The sequence below is a fragment of the Pinus tabuliformis genome, chromosome 9, assembly GCF_031772625.1.
Source record: "Pinus tabuliformis cultivar Carrire ecotype Pingquan chromosome 9, CPIR1, whole genome shotgun sequence".
Lineage (NCBI taxonomy): Eukaryota > Viridiplantae > Streptophyta > Pinopsida > Pinales > Pinaceae > Pinus > Pinus tabuliformis.
Window position 1 is genome coordinate 1,356,534,121 of NC_142307.1, and position 23,666 is coordinate 1,356,557,786.

General features: G+C 41.6%; 1 protein-coding gene across 3 annotated transcripts in view; it reads right to left on the reverse strand.

The window, feature by feature from the left end:
- The window catches only part of AGL26 (tRNA (cytidine(34)-2'-O)-methyltransferase), a 229,321-nt gene that overhangs the window by 116,565 nt on the left and 89,090 nt on the right, over positions 1-23,666 (reverse strand). The gene's annotated exons all lie outside the window — the stretch shown is intronic.

Genomic DNA, 23,666 nt, shown 5'->3' on the forward strand with positions numbered 1-23,666 from the left:
TTCAATATGAAATATTCAAATACAATGTACATTGATCCATATCATTCATCATTCATCAATCATCATTCTATAATTTACATCATTCTATAATTTACTGTTATATTGAATCATTGAGCTAAAAATTAAATTGAAAATTTTGAATACATCATTCATCATTCTAGTCTTCTAAATTCTAAATTGAACACTAAATTCAAATTTTCAATTTATATAACTCAAAGTTTCAAACTCAAAAATAGTTCAGAGTGAAGAGTCGGTCATCAATATCTAGTGTCACAACTCAAATGTTAAAAGTTAAAACTTAAAAGTAAAAATGGAAAATCAAAATGAACACTGAAAATAAAATCAACTTCAAGGACTCAATCTCAATGATTGGTCCTCTACATCCATCTGCTGCATGAAGTCATCAGGAACATCAATGGGAATGTCGTTATCTGAGTCAGAGTCACTCTCTTGAGTAACCAATGGAACTCCAACCAAACCATGCTGCAACTCATCTGGTCCATCCTCATCATCTATCTGTGCACTATCCTCTGGATCCACATCCCATCGTGTTGCTGGTCCCCTCCGATACTCTGGTGTCTTCCTATGTGCAAGACGTAGAGAACTATGCACTGCAACTAGCTTCTCTGCTCTCCTAGAGGAAAGTCTATTCCTCTTGATAGAGTGGATGAAGCTATATGTGGACCAATTCCTCTCTGCTGCAGAGGAACTAGCAATCTGAGACAATAAGCGAATAGCAAGATGTTGGATCTCTGGAGCCTCATCCCCATGCATGGTCCACCAACCAATGGGGTCAGTCTGGCCTAAATCATTGCGATCTTCCCTTGCATCCGGCTTGTTGAAGGGACCACTTAGACTTGAAAATTGCATCCACTGTCTCCTAATGGATCTCCCTTCTTCTGAACTATACATCTTTGTAATGGCTGCTCGAAATCCCTTTTTGACCTCTGGATCTTCAATGGGAAGAATTCTACCACTTCTTGCCACATACCATTTTGGGTTGAGTGCATATGCCGCCATGTGCAAAGGTGTATTCATTCGATCCCACCTACGCTGAATAATGGGTCGAATCTGAGTCGTATAGAACTCTAAGGAAGGATCTTTCTCACGAATGGCCACCCTTACTTGATCCAACATACTATCAAAAGTCTCATAGATTTCTCCAAGACTAGGAGAATCTGTGTCAGTGTAGCGAATGACCTCAACTACAGGACGTAAGAGTGACACCAAATAACCACAATCTGTCCACCAATCATTATCCAATATCTGAATCCTGATTTTCTTCCCTTCCTCTGTCTTGGATTCTGCCCATCTGTTCCAATCTGGAGTCACAACCATGGCCTGCAATGCTGACTGCACCTCCAACATCCTCTCTAATAAAAGAAAATAACTAGCATATCTGGTATCAGTAGGCTTGAGGAATTCCTTCCTCGCATGAGACCTGTACATGGCTAAGGAGGTGTGGTGATTGCAAATAAACATTTGCACATTTCTTGCAGCTGTCACCAAGTTAGATACCCACTCAATTTTGCCAATGTCTTTCAATGCATTATTGAGTGCATGCACACAACAAGGGGTCCAGAAAATATGTTTGTATTTACTCTGAATCATTAATCCTGCTGATCTACACACTGCTGCTGCATCTGTCACAACCTGTACAACATTTGTAGAGCCAACCTCCTCTATAGCATCACGAAGAAGCTCAAATTGGAAAGCTGCATCTTTGCGCTTTCCAGAACAATCAATAGCTCTAAGAAAGAAAGGCCCCTCTCGGCAAGTGACTATGATGTTGATGAGTGGACGTTTGGCAATGTCTGTCCACCCATCCATAACAATAGAACAACCTTCCCTCACCCATGTCTGCCTCAAAGTTTCCTTTTGCACATTAATATTGGCCACTTGCCTTTCTAATATCACTGTCCTCAACTTATGTTCACCTGGGGGCACATATGAGGGTCCTGCTGTTGCAATTGCCTTGACCATCTCCTTGTAGTAAGGAGAACGACTAACATGGAAAGGAATTCCATTGGCAAAAAGAAATTTGCCAATGGCATCATCTGTATCATCACGGTTCAACTTACTGTACATCCCTGCAAGAGTTGGTCCCACTGCACAAGAGCGGGAACCCTTAGTCCCAATATGAGGTGGTGGAGGCATATCTTTCTTTGATTTTCTTCTTGAGCTTGTGGCTTCATTAGAATTTTCTTGAGGCTGGGCCATGACATTTTTGCTTGAGAACATGCCCTTTGCATCTGCTGCCATTTGCATTCTCAAGAGCTCTGATTTTTGCAGCAGTGTTAAATGTGAACATATGCTAACCCCTTTGCCACCTACACCCAAAAGATGCATCCTGAGACGACTATAACTCCCAGCCCAAGAATGGGCACAAATGTTGCATTTCCAATGGCGTGTCCCACCTCTTGTGCTTCCCGGTTTTGGTTGGGTTGAAGGGCCAGTGATTTTGGTAGCATATAGCAAAAGAGGTTTGCTTGGATTGAATGTCCCCTTTGCATATTCTGCCAATGACTTTGATGGGGTTGCCGTTGGAGTCGGTGAAATGACATTAGCACTAGCTGTACTACTGAAATGGGTTTCATTCCTTGTTGGTTGCGTTTCAGTTTGAAGAGGACTCCTTGTTTCCGTTTGAGAATCATATTCATTTTCAGTTTGACTGTCACTGCCACTTTGGTCGCTGTCACTCATTTTGCAAATAGTTTATTTTGCAGATTTTGTATTATTTAATGCCCTGCAAGAAGGGTTTGCTTTAAAAAAAAATAAAATTTAAACGGTGAATTTAACAAACAATTTAAATTTTACAGTTCTGAGTTAAAAAAAAAAAAAAATAACAGTGAATTTGACAAACAATTGAATTTACAGTTCTGAGTTTTTTAATTTTTAATGACATGTAAATGAAAAAACTTCAAAACTTTAACACTGAAACAGTGAAAAATGAAAAAAAAAAATTAAAAAAAATTGCAGTCAAACTCACTGTGTACAGTCTGGAGCAGCTGCGTGGAAGTTTGGACTTTGGAGCAGCTGCGTTGCATTACACTTTACACTGTACAGGCTTACAGTTACAGCAAATATTGAAATATGCCGGCTGGGTGGAGGACCATGGTATAGCAGCAATGCTGCCTGCGTGGAGGGTTTGGCACAAGTCTGTTAAAACAATTTAATAATTAATAACAGCATTAAAATTTAAATAATAAATTGCCAGATTAGTGAAGGCTGAGAAGCCCTCAGAAACCACCTCAGAGACAGCAAAAAATCCCACAAAATTACTTCACAAAATCAGTAAATCACCTCAGAAACGAATTCCTCTGAACGTCCTCCTCACAAAATCACTTCAGAAATGAATTCCTCCTCTGTTCAGTGCTAAAACTTAAAATCTATTGCGTGGGACTGTGGGAGAATTCTGAATGTCGCTGCCGGCGTGGAGAATGGCGCTGCCCGCGTGGAGAATGCCGCTGCGATTTAGCTGCAGCTGTGGGAGAATGATGCTGTCGGCGTGGAGAATGGCGCTGCCCGCGTGGAGAATGCCGCTGCCGGCTTGGAAGGATTTAGCTGCAGCTGTGGGAGAATGATGCTGCCGGCGTGGGAGGATGTTGCTGCCGGCGTGGGCGTGGGAGGATGTTGCTGCCGGCGTGGGCGTGGGAGGATGTTGCTGCCGGCGTGGGAGAATGTTGTCCACGATTTTTCACTGCGGCTGTGGAAGAACGCTGCTGCCTCAAACTGAACCTGTCCACGATTTCGCTGCGGCTGGAGAATGCTGCTACCTCAACCTAACAGCAACCTGAACCTGTCGCTGCCTGGCCTGGAGTATGCGCTGAAGGTTTGTTGTGTTCAGAACTCAGAAAATGGAAGAGAACCGAAAAAATGCGTTGAACAATGAAGGGTAATGCGTTTTCATGAAAGGCGGCAAGTCAAAACTAAAAAGTCGAATTAAGTTTTAAGTTTTGAACCCTAACTTACTTTTCAATATTAATGTAATTTTTTATTTGTAGTTATTAATTTAGTTTTTTTTTTATTTTTTATGTTTTTTTAATAAATGAATTTTCATTTTTTTTTATTTTTTATTTAGTTTATAAAGGTTAATTAGACAAAAATGAAGGGGGACGCCCAGAAGAACCCCATTTTCGGGGGGACGCCCAGAAGAACCCCATTTTCGGGGGGGACGCCCAGAAGAACCCCATTCGGGGAGTCGAGTCTCCCACACTGGGGAAACGCACCCCCTTGCGTCTCCCCGAGTCTCCCCAAAAGGGGGACGTGGGGAAACGCACCCCCGAGAGTCTCCCCGTCCCGGGTGCGTGGGGTGCGCGGGGTGCGTGCACCCCACCCTGGGGGACGCGTCCCCGTGGAACACTGATAAATACATGAAAACCTCATTGTAACATTCATCATCACTTGGATTGGGATTAGCTCTCTTCAAGAGAATTTTGCAGTTTTTCTTGGCTCCTCTATTGGAGATCTCTTGATGTGTTTCGATATCCTTGGAGTTGAAAATTTCGTTCTCTTGGAGCCATCTTCTGATCTTGGATTTGGATATATCTCTTGTTATCTTGAAAGTAAATTTTGTTAAGAAAAAATTGCTTATGAAATAATGTCTAATGTGTGGAAATTATGCAACTAGCTCTTGTTCTTTCAGGCCCTAATTATTGAATATCATTGTAAAAGAATGTTAGAATGCAAATTTGTGCGTGTTACTCATTGATAACAAGTAGATGAATGTTCCTATTGGAGTAAAATTTGTTTTCTCTCCATGAAAGTCCATAAACCTTGGGTAGGTAAACGCTAGAGAGTGTTTGCTAGGGCATCATTTTCTAGCCTCCTTGAAGACAATTTCAGCCAAATTTCGAAGCACAGACTCCATAGCAAAGTGTTGGAAAATGTAACTAGGTTTGGTCTTCATAAATGTATTTATCAAAAAAAAAAATTATCATTGTTACAGTAACTTATTAAAGCATGGGTTTCATGCTTGGGTCATCATTTTATTAGTCAAAGTCCCCATTGTGGACTCCTAGGATTAATATTGAGTCATTAGAGTCATTATATATTTTATGAGACCCTTCTTGGGCTTTTGAACAATGTAAAAAGAATTACTTTTGAGTCAAAGATGAATTATGAAACCTCCACACCAAGTCAGCCTCAAGGAGATCAAGTCAGCCTCAACTGGGCTATTCGACCTCACCAAAAGCCTATATATTGGAGTCGATCGAATTCATTTGGACACTCTCTCTCTCACGAGTTCGATATCCAAGAAAGAGCTGGGAAAAGTGCGAACTTGAAGAAGGAGGCTAAAAGGAGTGCGAAATTGGTCAAGAAGGGAAGGACAAAATCTAAGTTTTGAGATGTCTCTCTCCCTCTCATGTGGGCTACTTTAGGAGATCGAAGTCTCTTTGTCAAAGTCAAAGTTGTTGTTGCTGCTAGTTGTTGCCTGTCGCTGCCAAGTCGAAGTTGTTGGGGTCGAAGTGTTGTTGCTGCTAGGTCGAAGGTTGGATCGAAGAAGGAAAGGTTGACTTGTTGTGGAGGATGTCTGTGTCTAGGTTGACGAGTCTCAGGAAAAACTATTGTAAGGAGAGATTTTTGAATGGGTTTTCCTCTAGATTAGGCCTGGGAGAGTGCCTACATCTTGTGTCTTGCGTTTTTGTGATCTTCATGCACACATAATTTGGTAATTGCTTGATGAAAGATAATATAACAAATAAGTAAAAGAAGCCAACATAATTCACAAGTAAATATCAAGAAGGAGAAATCTAACCCTAATTCTACTAGCATTGATTTCTCAACACCAAGGACAAGGCACTAATCTGAGCCAATTTGGTGATCAAACCTTTTCTTCCTTCTCTTTTCTCCCTTTTCTAAAAAATTTGCGTTAAACCTAGACGGCCTGTTAGGCCTTGGTGTGAATTGCAATAGAGAGGAGCTCTTACAAAACCAATTGGACAGCCTTCTACGTTGATGTTTCCTCTAGCTCTCCTCCAAATTTGAGCCCATTCCGATAATCAAATTGTGAGAAAACTCAAACCCTAGCAGGCGTCCTGGAAATCATTTTGAATGTCTCGGTAAAGGGTCCTCTTGAGGATCTTTGCACATAAAACTCAAAGGAAGTTAATCATTTGAACCCTTCATTGTCCTAACTTGATCTAGTGTGCATATAGGAGGCTTTCCTCCCATGGTAAAATCCTAAAAACCTAGGTCTCGTGTGGACCCACGTTAGGTCTCTCAAGTCTAGCAACACCTATCCTAGAAGCAATTGCTTATTTCAAAAGCTTATTTGAGAGGTCCTATTCCATCTTGGAGATCTTGTTTCTAGGATACCTTATCTTATTGTATCATCACAAATCCCTAGACCTTGATTCCCATCCTTAAGCCTTTCTTGGAGAGCCTTTATCTTGCTTTTGAAGCAAGCAAGCCATTATCTTAGCCTCTCCTTTAAATGGTCTTTGGAAATCACACCACACCTAGTCATTGACCTTATAATCCTTGTCATTTCCTTCATACCGGAACTCCTCCCATCGGTGAAAGTCCGTAAAGAGCAGGGGAAAACGACTAAGGTGACAGTGGGTCCCTATTTCGTTGTTGTCATTTGGTCTAGTAGTTGCCTCTTGGAACCCCTCCAATGACCCCTAATAGATTAAGCGGTAACATTTTGGCGTTGTTTTCGGCGACACGAGACGTGTGTCTTGTTCCCCATATGTAATATTCCTAATTAGCCATGGCTAATTGGAATATTCGATTTTGTTCAATTTTTGCCTTCTATAGTTATTTGTAAATAAAAAAGTGAGGAAGGGGGGCATAACTCACTTTTAGAATAAAAAGTCACTTCCTAGTAGCACAACGTTGTGACTTAAAGGGGAGCCAAGGGGGCAAAAGGGGGACGCAAAAATGGAGCCCACGCAGACACATGGAGGAATTGCATAGAAGGGAAGAAACACATGGCAAGAGGGGAATCACGTAGGAGGAAGTGAGCCTTGGGATTGAGAGAGGCAAAGGCTATAAAAGAGAGAGGAGCCCCCTCATTTTGATCATTCCTGTTATGAGCATTTGTGATAGTCATTTCGACTTAGAGCACGCTGGCTATTTAGCTAGTCTGCAGCACTGTTTAGTGCATTGAGTGTCTCCGTTCGGAGATCTCACCCTTAGCCCCGGGGGACTTCGAGTGCTTGCTCGGGCAAGGTATTTCCATTGGCATTCCAGCGGTAGTTTCATCAGCATTTTAGCAGCAATTTCATCAGCGTTGTGGAGGATTGCGCAGCACTGAGAGGAGGACGCAGTTCTTTCTGGCAGGAGTCTGGGTTGAGGGTTTGTAGGAGGATTTGTGCTAAAAGGTAGAGCAGGGGATCAACTCTTGCATATTGAAGAGTTTTGGCAAGGGTTTCAGGCAGTTTTCTGGAGGGTTTCATTCAGCGGCAGCACAGAGCATTGAGACACTACGTAGAACCCCAAGGGGGTGATTTTCAGGGGTCGGCCATTTCAGAAAAGCTTTCTAGGCTTTTCTGGGTTTCTTGAGTAGAGTCCAATTCCAGAGTTTCAGCCTTTTCTGAGGAGGGGAGCAGCCCCAAATCCTCATTTGATTTCTAGCAGCAGCAGCACGACAGTTCTCCAGCAGCTTGGACGCAGTTCAGAGAGAGGCCATTCCTTCGCTATTCTGAGTGTATTTCTACACTTGCCTGGTGCAAATCAAGGTGCCATCTGCCTGATCACCTCCTGTATTCATTCTATTACTCAGTATAATAAAATGGCTCAGCATTCTCTCTGCATTTCTTGAGTATCTGCTTATGGTTATATTGTTATATATTGCATCATTGTTATTTGTATCTCTTTTAGCATTCTCGACTATTATACCACTTGTGTGTTTCTCGTATACTCTTAGACAGAGTCTGGAAAGGACTAGGTAGCCTCCAGATCTCGTCCTCTTTTCAGAGGCGACATATCTGGTAAATGCCCTCCCAGTCCATCTCTGGTTGGAATTTTGCTTGTGTTTGAGGAATATTCCTGGTAAGGGATATTACAGTGGTATCAAAGCATAGATCTGGCTCAGCCTGTGGAGCTAGCAATCTATGACACCGGGGGAAAAACCCTATATCTGTTACAAAGGTCGAAGGTACAGAGACACTGGGCGTAGGTTAGAGAACACTTACAGAGAGGGAGACTGTGTTCCGGTGGTGGACGCAAAACAGGAGGAGCCTGTGGTAGATGAAGAACAGAGGGAGCTTGTGGTGGACGCAGAGCGCGAAGCTCCGATGGCAGATGATGACGAGAAGAGATTTGCGGATATGCTCCTCAAATCAGTACAGGATCTGTCAAGGCAGATTGAGGTGATGGGCAAAGATTCACGGCAGTAGAGGCCAGACAGCGTGAGAGCCCACGAGTTTTCCAGGGTGGTGAGGGATCGAGTGCATCCCACCATTTGCTAGAGCAGCATGATACTGCGCATCAGGTGGCCTCACATGCCCCTACACGCTCTACCATGCCCACTTTCTTAGGAGCAGACATGGGGGCCGTAGCCCAGCAGGAGGCAGAGCCCGAACATATGGGCGATTATTTTGCAGAGTACCAGGCCTATGGGCAGGAGTTCAGGGAAGCCCTCTCATTTAGAGATTTTGTTCAGCTCCAGCGGGATAGTAAACCCCGTGACCATCACAGAGGGTACCGGCATTACCATGATGGTGACACCCACCGTGCAGCGAGTAGATTCCACTTGCCTACGTTTGATGGGTCATCAAACAGTTCGGCAAAGTCTTGGGTGGAGAAGCTGGACATTTATTTTCAGCTTAACCAGATGTCGGAGACAAAGGCCATCAAGGTGGCAACATTGCACTTGGATGGTGAGGCCCAGGATTGGTGGTTTCATGGGATGGTTACACTCGGGCACTCCACAGTGACGACATATGCTGAGTTTACCAGGAGATTGATGGAGCGATTTGATCGGAGGGATCCAGAGCAGCATTTTGTTGAGTTGACAAGGCTCAAATAGGCAGGGAGCCCAGAGACCTACATTGCAGATTTCTTGAGGGTCTCCGTGATGGTGCCAGACCTATCCAAGGCACGAAGGGTCTATATGTATGTTGAGGGATTAGTAGAGCCACTTCGGGATCTAGTTCGATCCACTAGACCAGCCACACTCCACGACGCTATCAGCAGGACCCGGGACTTACAGGATGTCTTACCCAAGACCCGGACACCTTACCCCCAAAGACAGAATTTCCAATCTAAGGGGAAGGATGTGAGGATTCCACCTCCAAAGGGGAATCCAGGATGAGTACAGATTGATGACAATGTTAGGAGGGAGCTTATGAAGAAGCGGTTGTGCTTCACATGTCAGGAGCCATGGGCACCAGGACATAGCTGTACCTGTGCTGCTGGTAAAGCACATTTTATTGAGGTCTTCTCCAAGAGTAGTGGAGAAGAGGATGACGAAGATGATGTGGAGGCAGGAGATAGCCATGCCGTACGGGGACCTTTGCCACCTCCACTGCCAGCAGCAGGTGGTGCATCTTTTGCACCCACCGGAGGGGCCCTTGCAACATTGCGAGGAGTTCCCAAGTATCTGACGCTACGCGTACGAGGGACAGTACGTGGCCAGCGAGTATCCGTTTTGCTTGACATTGGGGCGACCCACAACTTCATCGATGCACAGATGGTTAAGCGGAGAGGTATACAGAGAGAGAGCTTCGATGGGTTTTCAGTCTTGGTCCCGGAGATCAGACCATGACGCGTGCTCGTTATGTTCCAGAGCTTTCAGTGACGATGGGCACCTACACATTGACTGACCACTTTTTCGTGGTCGATATTCCGGACACCAACTTGATACTGGGCGTTCAGTGGCTTATCACTCTAGGGAAGGTCACGACAGATTGGAAGACCCTAGAGATGGAGTGGGATTATGAGAAGACAGGGAGGCATGATAAGATACGGGGACAGCACACATATCCGCCTCAGACTGTTTCGGCTCATCGGATGGAGGCAGTCTTCTGAAAGGGAGACATAGAGTGGGCAGTGGAGCTGCGTGCATCAAAGGCAGGGACTACAGGGCAGACAGTACATCCAGAGATACAGTCTATCCTTGATCGGTATGCCATAGTGTTTGGGGAGATTCCACCAGGACAGCCACCAGATTGGGGGTTTGAGCACACCATCGAGCTTGAGCAAGGCATACAGGCCGTGATTACCACCCCCTATAGGCACCCCAAGGCCTATTGGGATGAGATTGAACGGGCTATCCAAGAGTTGCTGGCTCTTGGGCACATCCGACCGAGCACGAGTCTTTTTGCTTCTTCTGTGGTGTTGGTGAAGAAGAAGGACGGTACATTGAGGATGTGCATTGACTACAGGGCCCTGAACAAGAAGACCCTAAAAAACAGGTACCCCATACCCAGGATCGATGAGTTGATGGACGAGTTGAGAGGGGCACGTTTCTTCTCAAAGATTGATTTGAGATCTGGGTACCATCAGATTCGCGTGAGGGAGCAGGACATTCCCAAGACCGCCTTCAGGTGTCACTATGGGCACTTTGAGTTCTTGGTGATGCCTTTTGGGCTAACCAACGCCCCAGCTACATTTCAGTCCTGCATGAATCACATCTTCCGTAGTCACTTGAGGAAGTTTGTGTTGGTATTCTTCGATGATATTCTCATTTACAACAGGACTTGGGAGGAGCATCTCCAGCACATTGAGACAGTATTGCGTATCTTACAAGAGCAGCAGTTCTATGCCAAACTCTCCAAGTGTGAGTTTGGGTTGACGGAGATGTTGTATCTGGGACACATCATAGGGGTGGACGGAGTGAGGGTCCACGAGGAGAAGATCAGGGCCATCAGAGAATGGCCGGAGCCGAGAAATGTGATGGAACTTCGAGGATTCATTGGCATTTGTACTTACTACCGGAAGTTTGTCAAAGGTTTCTCACAGCTTGCTACACCCCTGACAAATTTGACGAGGAAGCGGGCATTCAGTTGGTCGAATATAGCGCAGCGAGCCTTTGACAGGCTCAAGGAGGTTATGAGCAGTTGCCCAGTGCTTGCATTGCCAGATTTTACGCAGCCATTTGTTTTGGAGTGTGATGCATCGGGAGAGGGTATTGGCGCAGTATTGATGCAGGGAGGTCACCCTATAGCCTTTGAGAGCCGGAAGCTCCTTCCGCACGAGAGGTTGTATGTTATGAAACCAGTTCACAAAAAGATAGAAAAGATAGATCAACGCCTTAGAATTCAGCCTCTTCGAGGGGGAAACCTCCTTTACATTACACAAATGAACAATTCTTAGATGATACAAATGACAATACCTCCTTTCTATATATAGGAGTCTAAGGAGTCATAATATAATCGGAGCTGACATAACAATAATAATGTAAGGACACAATAATAACAATAGTGGGCTTCTATGGGGCACAATAGTAACAATATGGGGACTACATGGGTACAACAATATAATAAGGGGGTTGTACTAATAAATCAATGTTATTTTAAATTTTAACTTTTAATTTTTCCATCAACAATTCGGTCTTACTAACTTTGAAATTTCCAATCTTTTACCTCACAAGAAATTAAGTGTTTTTTTTTTTTTAAATTTAACTTTCAATTTTTTACTTTACATTTTTTAAAATTTAAAAGTTAATTATTTTGGTTTGTTTTTTTTTAAATTTAACTTTTAATTTTTTACTTTACATTTTTTAAAATTTAAAAGTTAATTATTTTTGTTTGTTTGTTTTTCTTTTAATTCAAAGTTAAAAGTTAATTATTTTTGTTTGTTTGTTTTTTTAATTCAAAGTTACCTGTTGTTTTTGTTTGTGTAACTTTCAAGAATGTAATTAATATTAAGCGTTCTAAATTTAGATAACTTTTTGCTTTTCTGGGCTGTTGTAATTAATATTTGTTGAATTCAACTCTAACATTTAGTTAAGAGCTAGTGGAGGAATTTGAGCCGTTTCTTGCGAGCAGATTTCACCATCGCAACTTTTTTGGTTTTGTTTTTGGGATTTTCAATAATGTATTTAATATTCCGCTTTCTAAATTTAGGTAACGTTTTGCTTTTTTCCATTTTGCTTCTTTTGGGTTGTTGTAATTAATATTTATTTAACTCAACCCTAACATTTAGTTAAGAGCTGGTAGCCGTTTCCTCATTGTTCAAAGCGGATTTCACAATGCAATCTCTTCAACCGTAGCATTTAGTTAATCCGGAATTCATAGTCGTTTCTTCATCGTTCAGGCCGGATTTCAAAATAGCAATCTCTCCCAATTGTTTCAATGTGTGCCCATTAAAGAAAATAAGTCAGACAGAATATATGAAGGTCGTGTGTTCGATCCACAATGTTGTTGCCTCTGTGTCTTTGTTAGGAGAGCGTAAGACTGAATATATGAAGGTCGTGTGTTCGATCCACGCTTCTATGTATCTTTGTTGGAGAAGGTCAGACTGAATATATGAGGTCATGCGTTCGATCCACAATGTTGTTGTGGTTTATCTTGGGAGCCTGTTCACTTCCAGACGTTCAATTTGTGGTTTCTGCAAAGGCGGCGAGTGGTTATACTCGTGCAATACCATGTCCGACAGATGGTGATCCATGACAACCGCTGGCAAGAGGAATAAATATGCGAGAGACAACCTGCGTCTGAACATATCTGCGGAGGACGTTATCGTGTGGATCGATTTTCTAATAAAAAGTTTGCATTCCTGCATTACTCCATTTCTCCGAAGCAATTATTGAAGATTTGTATGAAGTTTGCGGGATAGGAAGATCGCATGGAAGCTGTCAAATCGCTTCATGAATCCATACAGGTTTTCGTAGTCTCCGACCCTAGCAAGTATTTGATCTTCTTCTGTGTTTTAAATTTTCTTGATGTGGTTAATTTCTTATTTCGAGGCAATGAAGTGATTATCAAGAAAGTAAATGATTAGTTTAGGGAAAATCAAATTATTCAGTATATAAATGCAATAGCACAAGTTCTTGAAAAAAAAAAATTATATTATATATGTACTGTCCACAGAAAAACGCTGCATATGTTGTAAACTGAAAACTGTTAGCTCAAGCCGCAGGGGCTTCCGTGAGGAAAATAGAACCCATAACATAACAATAATCTCCACGAAGTACGATGGAACACGACAATAATAACGCTTATGACCAGTGGAGGTTTTATGAAGTTTTGTTGTGTTGTGTTTGTATGTTACCAGAATTTATGTCTATTGTAATTCTGCTTTTTGTTTATCTTATTTTTTAAATATTTTATATAATTAATCTATTGATTTTAAATAGTTTTGGACATTAAAAATAAACATTGACTTGGGTGTGATTTTTGTCAACAGCCTGATTTTTGTCAACAGCTTTTGATACTATTTATATAAATTTTACAATTTTTTTTAATTAAATTGTTGTTCTCATAATTACTAATTTATATTGCAAATTTGTATACATGTTATTTGTTATATTATCATGTATATATTGATATCTGAATTATCACTCTAAAGAATGAATCAATAAGTATTATAAATAAATATAATTAAATGATATGCAGTATTATAAATAAAGAGAATGAAATGATATGCAATTTTGGTTTTTTTTAGGTTTTGTGACGAGGTGGAGGCGGAGGCAGAGGCAGAGGCGGAGGAGGAGGAGGTGGAGGTGGTGGTGGTGGTGGTGGTGGTGGTGGAGTAGGAGGAGGAGGTGAAGGTGGTGGAGGAGGAGGTGAAGGTGGAGGAGGTGAGGATAAAGTAGGCTAGGTGAGGATAAAGTAGGCTATGCTAGGGCTAGTGTAATGTAGGCTAGTCTAGTGTAGGCTACAGTAGGCTAGGCTAAAGTAAGCTAGGCTACAATAGGCTAGGCTAGAGTAAAGTAGGCCATGATAGCCTAGAATAGGTGAGGCTAGGATAGGCCAAATTAAGCTAGGATAGATTAGGGTAGGCCAACCTACTGGAAGCTAGGCTTGTCTAGGATAGGATAGGCTAGGATAGGCTAGAGTATGCTAAGCTAGGTGAGAGTAGGCTAGGAACAATTATGCTAGAGTAAGTTAGGCTAGAGTTGGATAGGCTAAGCTACAGTAAACTAGGATAGACTACTGTAGGCTAGACTTAACTAGGCTAGGCTAGAATAGGTTTAGTTTTGCTAAAGCAGGCTAGGATAGGCTAGGCTAGAGTAAGCTAAGTGTAACATAGGTCCATCTCATACTAAAAAAAAAAAAAAAAAATTGCATTAACATTACTAAAATTGATCATGAATCTAAAATACTAGTATCTATATTGTTTTATCTACCCCATTTCCATGTCATATACTACTAGTATAAGCTATTAATTTTCATTACGTTACAAGGAATCTATTTTGGATTCTAAAGATTGACAATTTATTAATTCAATTTTTGGCTATATATAGTTATTGCTTTAATGTATCACATTATTATCCATTGACATTGTTTGTTGCAAAGGATATCAATTTCATTTAATATGATTATAATTTAACTACAAGATCTCCTTGTATAACACCACTTAGTTTATGTTTTTGTTCCCTCTAATTCATTTCAAATTATATACTTTCCATTCTAAAGAGTTAGTTCCCTATATTGTCTCTACTCACTATAATCACCTTTGTTCCTATTTACCTTTTTCAAGGTTCCCTTCACTCCAAGTAAATTACAAGCGAGCAACATTTAAACTTACTACTATAAGTAAGGGTTATTCCATTATATACTAATCTATTTTCCTCATCCTACATTTTCTACCTTGGCAATGTTTAAAACCAACATTGTTATCCAAGTTATCAATTCGAGCCTTTATCAATTCAAAACTTGCCATGTGTTTTCCTCACAGCTAGATATTTTCGTGGAAAACTTGGTTATAAATAGTAGTGTTCATCCTTCGCTCTTAAAGAAGAGGTATTTCATTCGCATTTCACTAATATATTTGTATGCATATAGTTTCTTGTATTTACTTACCTCTTTGAAACAATTTATAATGCTTCTTTCTTGTTTTTCCATCCTTTTTCTTTGGTACTCATTGTAATTTCTTGTATGGGTTCTTTTATGCACTCCATCTCAATTTAAATTCCAAGGTTCGATACTAGATCTGTTAATCTAACATAACTCACTTATTAAACTAAATTTTTTTGTATTCATTAAAAAAAATTCTCTATTGCTCTCATTCTACGTTAAGCCTTGTCCTTGGTTACATTTGTGTTGGAATTTGTTCCTTGTTTACTTGGCGACTAGGGGCATTTACAAGGTAATTTGATTTCTCCTTAAGGGTTTTATGTTATAATGTTAGAAAATGATTAGGGTTTAGGTTTTAGGGTTTAAAATGTTATAAAATGCTTAGGGTTTAAAATGTATTGTCCAATTAGAGAATTTTTATGATCTCCATGAAAAATTTATAGTGTTTGCGAATTCTAAAACAAATATTTCCTGTATGCCATATAAAACTATCAATTTATGAAGTAAAGTCAATCCAAAAAATATAAAATTAAGGGTTTATTGTTCTAAAAACGAAATGTCATATTTCATCCTACTGTTTAAGGAATAAAAACATGTGTTCACTTGGACTTATGATGATTTAAATACTTTCAACCAAAATGTAATGCAAAATGTGATTGCAATGAAACCTTAAACAACTCCTTTTCAATAGAAACTTAGAAGATTGAATCCCAAACTTGAACCTTCTTTTAAAAGTGAATTATATAAACGTCTAGTAGCTAGGATAATATTTACTATCTAACACACTCAGTGGTTAGAAAATCTAGTTCTTGTAAGAAATAAAAATAGTGATATTCAACTTTATGTCCATTCTTTCAATCTTAATAAATCCTAAGATAATGAAAACTATCATGTTTCGCCCATGGAGTAGATTTTACAACACGTCTCTGGCTCTGATATGTTGTTTTTATTGGACAAATTTTTAGTTTACAACTAGGTTATGGTCTATCCTGTAGATTAGCATAAGATTACCTTTAAAAATATATGGAGCACTATTTATTATACGATGATTACTTTTGGGCTAATTAATTCTAGTGTCAACATCTAGAGGGAAATGGACATTGATTGTTGTGGCTTGATAAATGAGTCCTAATTTTGCTAACCACTTCACTATGTACACGTTTGCATCTGATAGTGCATATTTTGTTGTTATCACCTAAAAGAACAATCAAAATGATGAAATCCCTTTCACGTTTATGAGCTATGCTTTTGAAGGGGAATAGCTCTCCAGCAATATGACATTGAGACAAAACCATCCCAAATTGTTAGAGGAAAAGGTATTTGTAAGCTATTCGTTGATTCTATTTATGCACATGACGATGATTTATATTCAAATGATGAAGCATTTTTAACTTAGAATGAAATTTCATGTGTTCCAGATAATTATTACTCATGGTATATTGATATCAATATCTTCCCGACGCATGACACTACTCATTATTTAGATGTGAGGAAAATAAAATAATTAAGACTCAAATAAACTCCTTTCAATGTAATGAATAACATCCTTTTTAGAAAACAAAATTGGTGGAGTTTTTCTTCATTGTTTGGAATGGGAAGATTCTAAAAAAGTTTTGAAATAACTACATTCAGGGCTTTCTGGGGGTCATTTTCGCAGAGAAACCACAACACACAAAGAGGTGAGTGTCAGGTATTATGGGCCAACATTGATTAAGAATGCTCTTTCCTTGGCCTGAAAATGTGAAATCTACTAGAATGTTGTTGGTAGACTCATAAAGCTACCATTTGTAATACTTTCTCCCATTTATAATGTAGATTTATGTACTTTTTATTATGTTGGTGACTCAAATGTATATCGTGGGACTATGTTCCTGTCTTTATGATATACAAACTATTTTCGCATATAGATATGTTAAATATTTTGGGGCCAGCGTCCCCTAGCCTAGCCTTGCTTACCCTAGTCTATTCTAGCCTACCTTACTCAAGCCTTGCCTAACCTAGCCTAGCCTAGCCTAGCCATGTTTCCTCTAGCCTACTCAAGCCTAGCCTACTCTATCCTAGGCTAGCCTAACCCAGCCTATCCTAGGCTACTCAAAGCTACATTAGCCTAGCTTACTCTAACCTATTCTAAACTAACCTAGCCAACTCTATCATACTCTAGCTTAGCCTAGCCTATCCTATGCTATCCTAGCCTACTCTATCCTATCATAGCTTAGCCTAGCCTAGCCTTTCCTAGCGTAGGCTACTCTAACCTACTTTAGCCTAGCCTAGACTAGCCTAGCCAACTCTATCCTACTCTAGCCTAGCCTAGCCAACTCTATCCTATGCCAGCCTAACCCAACCTAGCCTAGCCTACTCTTTCCTAGCCTAACTAAGCCTACTCTTTCTTATCCTTACCTACTCTATCTTGGACCAGCCCATCCTATGCTAGCCTAGCTTTGCCTAACCTAACCTAACCTTGCCTAACCTAGGATACTCTAACCTACTTTAGCATAGCCTACTCTAGGTTAGCCTAGATTAGCCTAGCCAACACTATCCTATCCTAGCCTAGCCTAGCCTAACCTAACCTAACCTAGCCTATTCTAACATACTCTAGCCTATTCCATCCTAACCTATCATTTCCTAGCTTACTCTAGCCTAGCTTAGCCTACTGTAGCCTAGCTGAGCCTAGCGTAGCCTACCTTAGCCTACGCTAGCCTAGCCTAGCCTAGCCTTGCCTAGCCTAAACTTGTCTAGCCTAGCCTTGCCTAGCCTAGTCTTGTCTAGCCTACCTTACTCAAGCCTTGTCTAACCTAGCCTAGCCTAGCCTACAATCCTACTCTAGCCTACCCTGGCCATGTTTCCTCTAGCCTACTCAAGCTTAGCCTACACTATCATAGGCTAGCCTAACCCATCCTATCCTAGCCTACTCTAAGCTACATTACCCTAGCTTACTCTAGCCTATTCTAGACTAACCTAGCCAACTCTATCCTACTCTAGCTCAGCCTAGCCTATCCTATGCTATCCTAGTCTACTCTATCCTATCATAGCTTAGCCTAGCCTAGCCTTTCCTTGCCTAGGCTACTCTAACCTACTTTATCCTAACCTAGACTAGCCTAGCCAACTCTATCCTACTCTAGCCTAGCCTAGCCAACTCTATCCTACTCTAGCATAACCTAGCCTAGCCTAGCCTACTCTTTCCTAGCCTAACTAAGCCTACTCTTTCCTTTCCTAACCCAGCCTAACCTAGCCTAGCCTAACCTACTCTATCCTATCCTAGCCTACTCTAGCTTATTAAATCCTAACCTAATCTAGCCTAGCCTACTCTAGCCTAGCCTAGCCTTGTCTAGTCTAGCCTAGCCTACTCTAGGCTACTCTAGTCTAGCCTAGCCTACTCTAGCCTACCATAGCTTAGCCTACTCTAACCTAGCCTCACCTAACCTTGCCTAACCTAGCTTACTCTAACCTACTTTAGCATAGCCTACACTAGATTAGCCTAGACTAGCCTATGCAGCTCTATCCTACTCTAGCCTAACCTAGCCTAGCCTACTCTATCCTAGCGTAGTCTAACCTAATATATCCTAGCCTAGCCTAGTCTAGCCTAATCTATCCTAGCATAACCTACTCTAGCCTATTCCATCCTAGCCTATCCTAGCCTAGCTTAATCTAGCCTAACCTAGACTAGCCTAGCCTAACTTAGCCTACTGTAGCTTATCCTAGACTAGCCTAGCCTAGGTTGCCCTACATTAGCCTAGCCATCCCTAGTCTAGCCTTGTCTAGCCTAGCCTACTCATGCCTTGTCTAGCCTAATCTCGTCTAGCCTAGCCTAACTTACTATCGTACACTAGCCTAACCTAGCCTTGTCTACTCTAGCCTAGTCATGCCTAGCCTACTCTATCCAAGCCTAACCTACTCTATCCTAGCTTAACCCATCCTATCCTAGCCTACTCTAAGCTACACTAGCCTAGCCCAATCTAGCCTATTATGGACTAGCCTAACCAACTCTATCCTACTCTAGCCTAGCCTATCCTATCATATCTTATCCTATCCTACTCTATCCTAGAATAACATAGCCTAGCTTGGCCTTCCCTAGCCTAGGCTACTCTAACCTACTTAAACCTAGCCTAGACTAGCAAAAGCTGTATGCCGACAGGGGTCGAGTGGAGAGACAGTTCGAGGTAGGGGACATGGTCTACCTACGATTATAGCCATACCGACAGTCATCACTGAAGCAGAAGGGGGCTGAGAAGCTCAAGCCCCACTTTTATGGGCCATACAGGGTGATACGCAGGATTGGACAAGTTGCATATGAGTTGGAGCTGCCCCAAGACAGCAAGATTCATAACATTTTTCATGTATCATGCCTAAAGAAGGCATTGGGGCAGCAGGTGACAGTGACAGATGAGCTACCACCCATGGATGATGAGGGGCATTTGGTATTGCAGTCAGAGGCTATCATTGATACCAGGGAGAGGCAGCTGCAGAGCAGGACGGTTGGGGAATTCTTGGTGAGGTGGAAGCATTTGCCGAATGAGGATGCCACTTCGGAGAATGAGAAGATCTTACAGCATCCATCACTTCAGTTGCATGAGGACAAGCAACATTTTGCCGGGGGAGACTATAATATTCCTAATTAGCCATGGCTAATTGGAATATTGGATTTTGTTCAATTTTTGCCTTCTATAGTTATTTGTAAATAAAAAAGTGAGGAAAGGGGACATAACTCACTTTTAGAATAAAAAGTCACTTCCTAGTAGCACAACGTTGTGACTTAAAGGGGAGCCAAGGGGGCAAAAGGGGGACGCAGAAATGAAGCCCACGCAGACACATGGAGGAACTGCGCAGGAGGGAAGAAACACGTGGCAAGAGGAGAATCACGCAGGAGGAGGTGAGCCTTGGGATTGAGAGAGGCAAAGGCTATAAAAGAGATAGGAGCCCCCTCATTTTGATCATTCCTGTTATGAGCATTTGTGATAGTCATTTCGACTTAGAGCACGCTAGCTGTTTAGCTAGTCTGTAGCACTGTTTAGTGCATTGAGTGTCTCCGTTCAGAGATCTCACCCTTAGCCCCGGAGGACTTCAAGTGCCTACTCGGGCAAGGTATTTCCATTGGCATTCCAACAGTAGTTTCATCAGCATTTCAGCAGCAGTTTCATCAGCATTGTGGAGGACTGCGTAGCACTGAGAGGAGGACGCAGTTCTTTCTAGCAGGAGTCTGGGTTGAGGGTTTGTAGGAGGATTTGTCCTGAGAGGTAGAGTAGGGGATCAGCTCTTACATATTGGAGAGTTTTGGCAGGGGTTTCAGGCAGTTTTTTGGAGGGTTTCATTCGGTGGCAGCACAGAGCATTGAGGGACTGCGCAGAACCCCAAGGGGGTGATTTTCGGGAGTCGGCCATTTCAGAAAAGCTTTCTGGTCTTTTCTGGGTTTCTTGAGTAGAGTCCGATTCCAGAGTTTCAGCCTTTTCTGATGAGGGGAGCAGCCCCAAATCCTCATTTTATTTCTAGAAACAGCAGCAGCACGACAGTTCTCCAGCAGCTTGGACGCAGTTCAGAGAGAGGTCATTCCTTTGCTATTTTGAGTGTATTTCTTCACTTGCCTGGTGCAAGTCGAGGTGCCATCTGCCTGATCACCTCCTGTATTCATTTTATTACTCAGTATAATAAAATGGCTCAGCATTCTCTCTGCATCTCTTGAGTATCTGCTTATGGTTATATTATTATATGTTGCATCATTGTTATTTGCATCTCTTTTAGCATTTTCGACTATTATACCACTTGTGTGTTTCTCGTATACTCTTAGACAGAGTCTGGAAAAGGCCAGGTAGCCTCCAGATCTCGTCCTCTTTTCAGAGGCGACATATCTAGTAAATGCCCTCCCAGTCCATCTCTGGTTGGAGTTTTGCTTGTGTTTGAGGAATATTCCTGGTAAGGGATATTACACCATACGAAAATATTAACATATCATTCTTGGTGACTCTATTGGAGGAACAAAGCCCTAATTCCTCATTGAACCTCAAAGTCAATGATTGTAGAGTGAAGCAAGCATCTCTTTAAGCAACTTTGAATTCACCCTGATGACTCCTACATGACTGATATGCCTAGCTTAATAGGATGTCTTTCTTTGATGATTTCCCTGCCTTAGACATTGTTCGCATTCCTGGACTATCATATGTGGGGTGCCCAAGTTTGATAGTGATCCACTATCTGCAATTGATCATGTGACAAGATTTGCCACATTTGCCTCAAAGGCTGAATTGGTTCATCATGATGTCCTCATGTTGCTATTTATGAGATCCCTCCATGGTCATAATTCATGGTTACATAGTTGCAAACGTATGAGTATCTCATCTATTGAAGCATTCTTTGATGACTTTCTTAGATATTTTCAGGCATGTGTTAAATTATGCAACTACGGTCAAATTCCACTTTGGACAACTTATTTGAAGGAGATGATGATTGCATTGAATTCCTCTTTTTGAGAGGACCAAAATCAACCTAAAGATCACTCAAATCAGATAAGGGAAAGTGTACTTATGAAGGAAAGCCCACATATGCACATTTGGACAAGGTCAACCTTAAAGAAAATTGGACATCCATGGGAGCCTATAAATACAAGTGACCTCAAGCTCATTTGGACATCACCAAGCATCTTTGGCTCTTCTTCATTGATTGGCTTGCACAGGTATGAGGCAGAGACGACAACAAAGGTTCACAAAGGTCTGAAATTACAAGGTTCGAAGCTCGCATATGTTTTAGGGTTTTTGGATTACAGTCGCAGGTTTGCCATAGAGCAAAATCGACCACAATCGTTAGCTTACAGAAATCAAGGGAGCGACTGGGATCCTTCAGTCGCTTCCACAGCTCCTCATGCACGCGACCGAGAATTTTGACTCGAATTTTCCCAAGGATTGAAGTTGACTGCAATTGACCACAAACAGGGAAAGTTGTCTTTGATATATTTTGATGCTGGAAACATATTTATGAATGTTGTTGGGTTGTTTTATTGGAAGATATTGTATTGGCCTTGTTGACCACTGGAGTGGCACTTGATGATTTTAGGAAGACTTGTTAAAATTGGCAACTAGGGCCAAACTCCATGTGGGTCACCTTATTTATGGTTGCTGATATTTTTCCTAGATTCCTCTCATCGAGAGGTGTAGGATTGATCTAAAGATCATCCAATTCTGACAAGTATTTATGGAGATATGAATTTATTTCTAATTACTTGACAAATTGTCAAGGTCGACCAGCAGTTGAGTGTGTGGCACACATGCCCAGCATTTCATATAAATAGAAGAGAGGTCGAGTCATTTGGAACTCATCCAATCACTCATCTTCTCTCTCTCCTACACATCAAAGGAGCATCTCTCTCTCTCACACGTGTCGCTGGAAAAGAAGACGGAGTAGGGCAAGGCAGAGGCAGGAAGGAGGACGCAAAGGCTGCAGGTCATCTCTTTGACCAGCATTGACCAAGTGTTGACCATCTAGGAATGCGGATTTGGTGTCGCTGCCTCTCCTAGGCAGGCCGCAAATTTTGGCACGCAAACCGAGGTGATATAACCTCTGGTTTGACCAGTGTTGACTGCCCTAGTTTGGGGCAGCAAGTTGACTTCAGTTAACTGCAGTTTAACTGTGTTTTTGGGGTTGTTCAAGGGTTGTTTCTTCAGGCTATTCGAGGGCTAGTTGACCGGAAATTGACCAATCATATTGGAGGTCAATTTCAACTCGTTTGACCAAGATTGACTTTGTTGATCTAGGGTTTGTTGCTGCTAATATAAAATTACAGAATTCTGATTTTGTACTATTTCTCTCCGCTAAACTATTAAAGATAAAAGAAGATTTGATCAAAGGGTTTCCTCGCATTGGGGTTTGTACCTGGCTAGCCGCCACATCTTGTGTCTCTTGTCTTGGCTTGTTTTCTGTTGATCGTTTAATGTTCTATCCGCACTTCACTTAATGTATATGTGATTGCTAATCTGTGGCTAATAAGAAGAAAATTAAGTAAACTGCTCTAAGCATAGAACATACCATAATTTAACATGGTATCAGAGCTGAGGTGAAGACAAAGCCCGAGCAAGAGCAAGAGCAATCACCGAAGGCTGTTAAATCTATGTTAAAGAAGTCATGGGGTCCTCAGCACACTTCCCTGCTGAAGACAAACTCCGTGAGAAGTCTGACTATCATGGATGGAAGATGTCTCTCGATCTAACATTATAAGAGCAAGAAGTGTTGGACCATGTGAGAGGCCGGATTGTTGAGCCTCCATCAAATGCATCCGCTGCTGCTAGGAACAAATGGACCAAGGGAGAATTCAAAGCAAGTAAGATCACCCAGGACTCTATCGACAAGCGCCTGGTGGCCTATGTTTCTGAGCTGACCACCTCCAAGGAAATCTACGATAGACTGGTCAGTTTATTTAAAGTTAATGATGCAAATCAAGTGTTGTTCCTTAGAAATAAGCTGAAGGAAATTAAGAAGGGCAAAGATGAGAGTATGCAAGCATATTTCTTAAGGATCACCAAGATCAAGAACAATCTCCTACCTATTGGGGAAGTAATTCCTGACACGGAAATGACACTCACAACTCTCGGAGGACTGCCACCTGAATGGTATATATTCAGGACTACTCTTCTCAACAATAACGTAATTCCTGGATTTGAGGAATTGATGACCAGATGCCTTCAAGAAGAAACAAGGATGGAAGAGCAAGAAATGCCCATACTTAAAAGTCATCCCTCTACCTTTTCTTCTCATGCTAAAAGAAGAAACAATTCC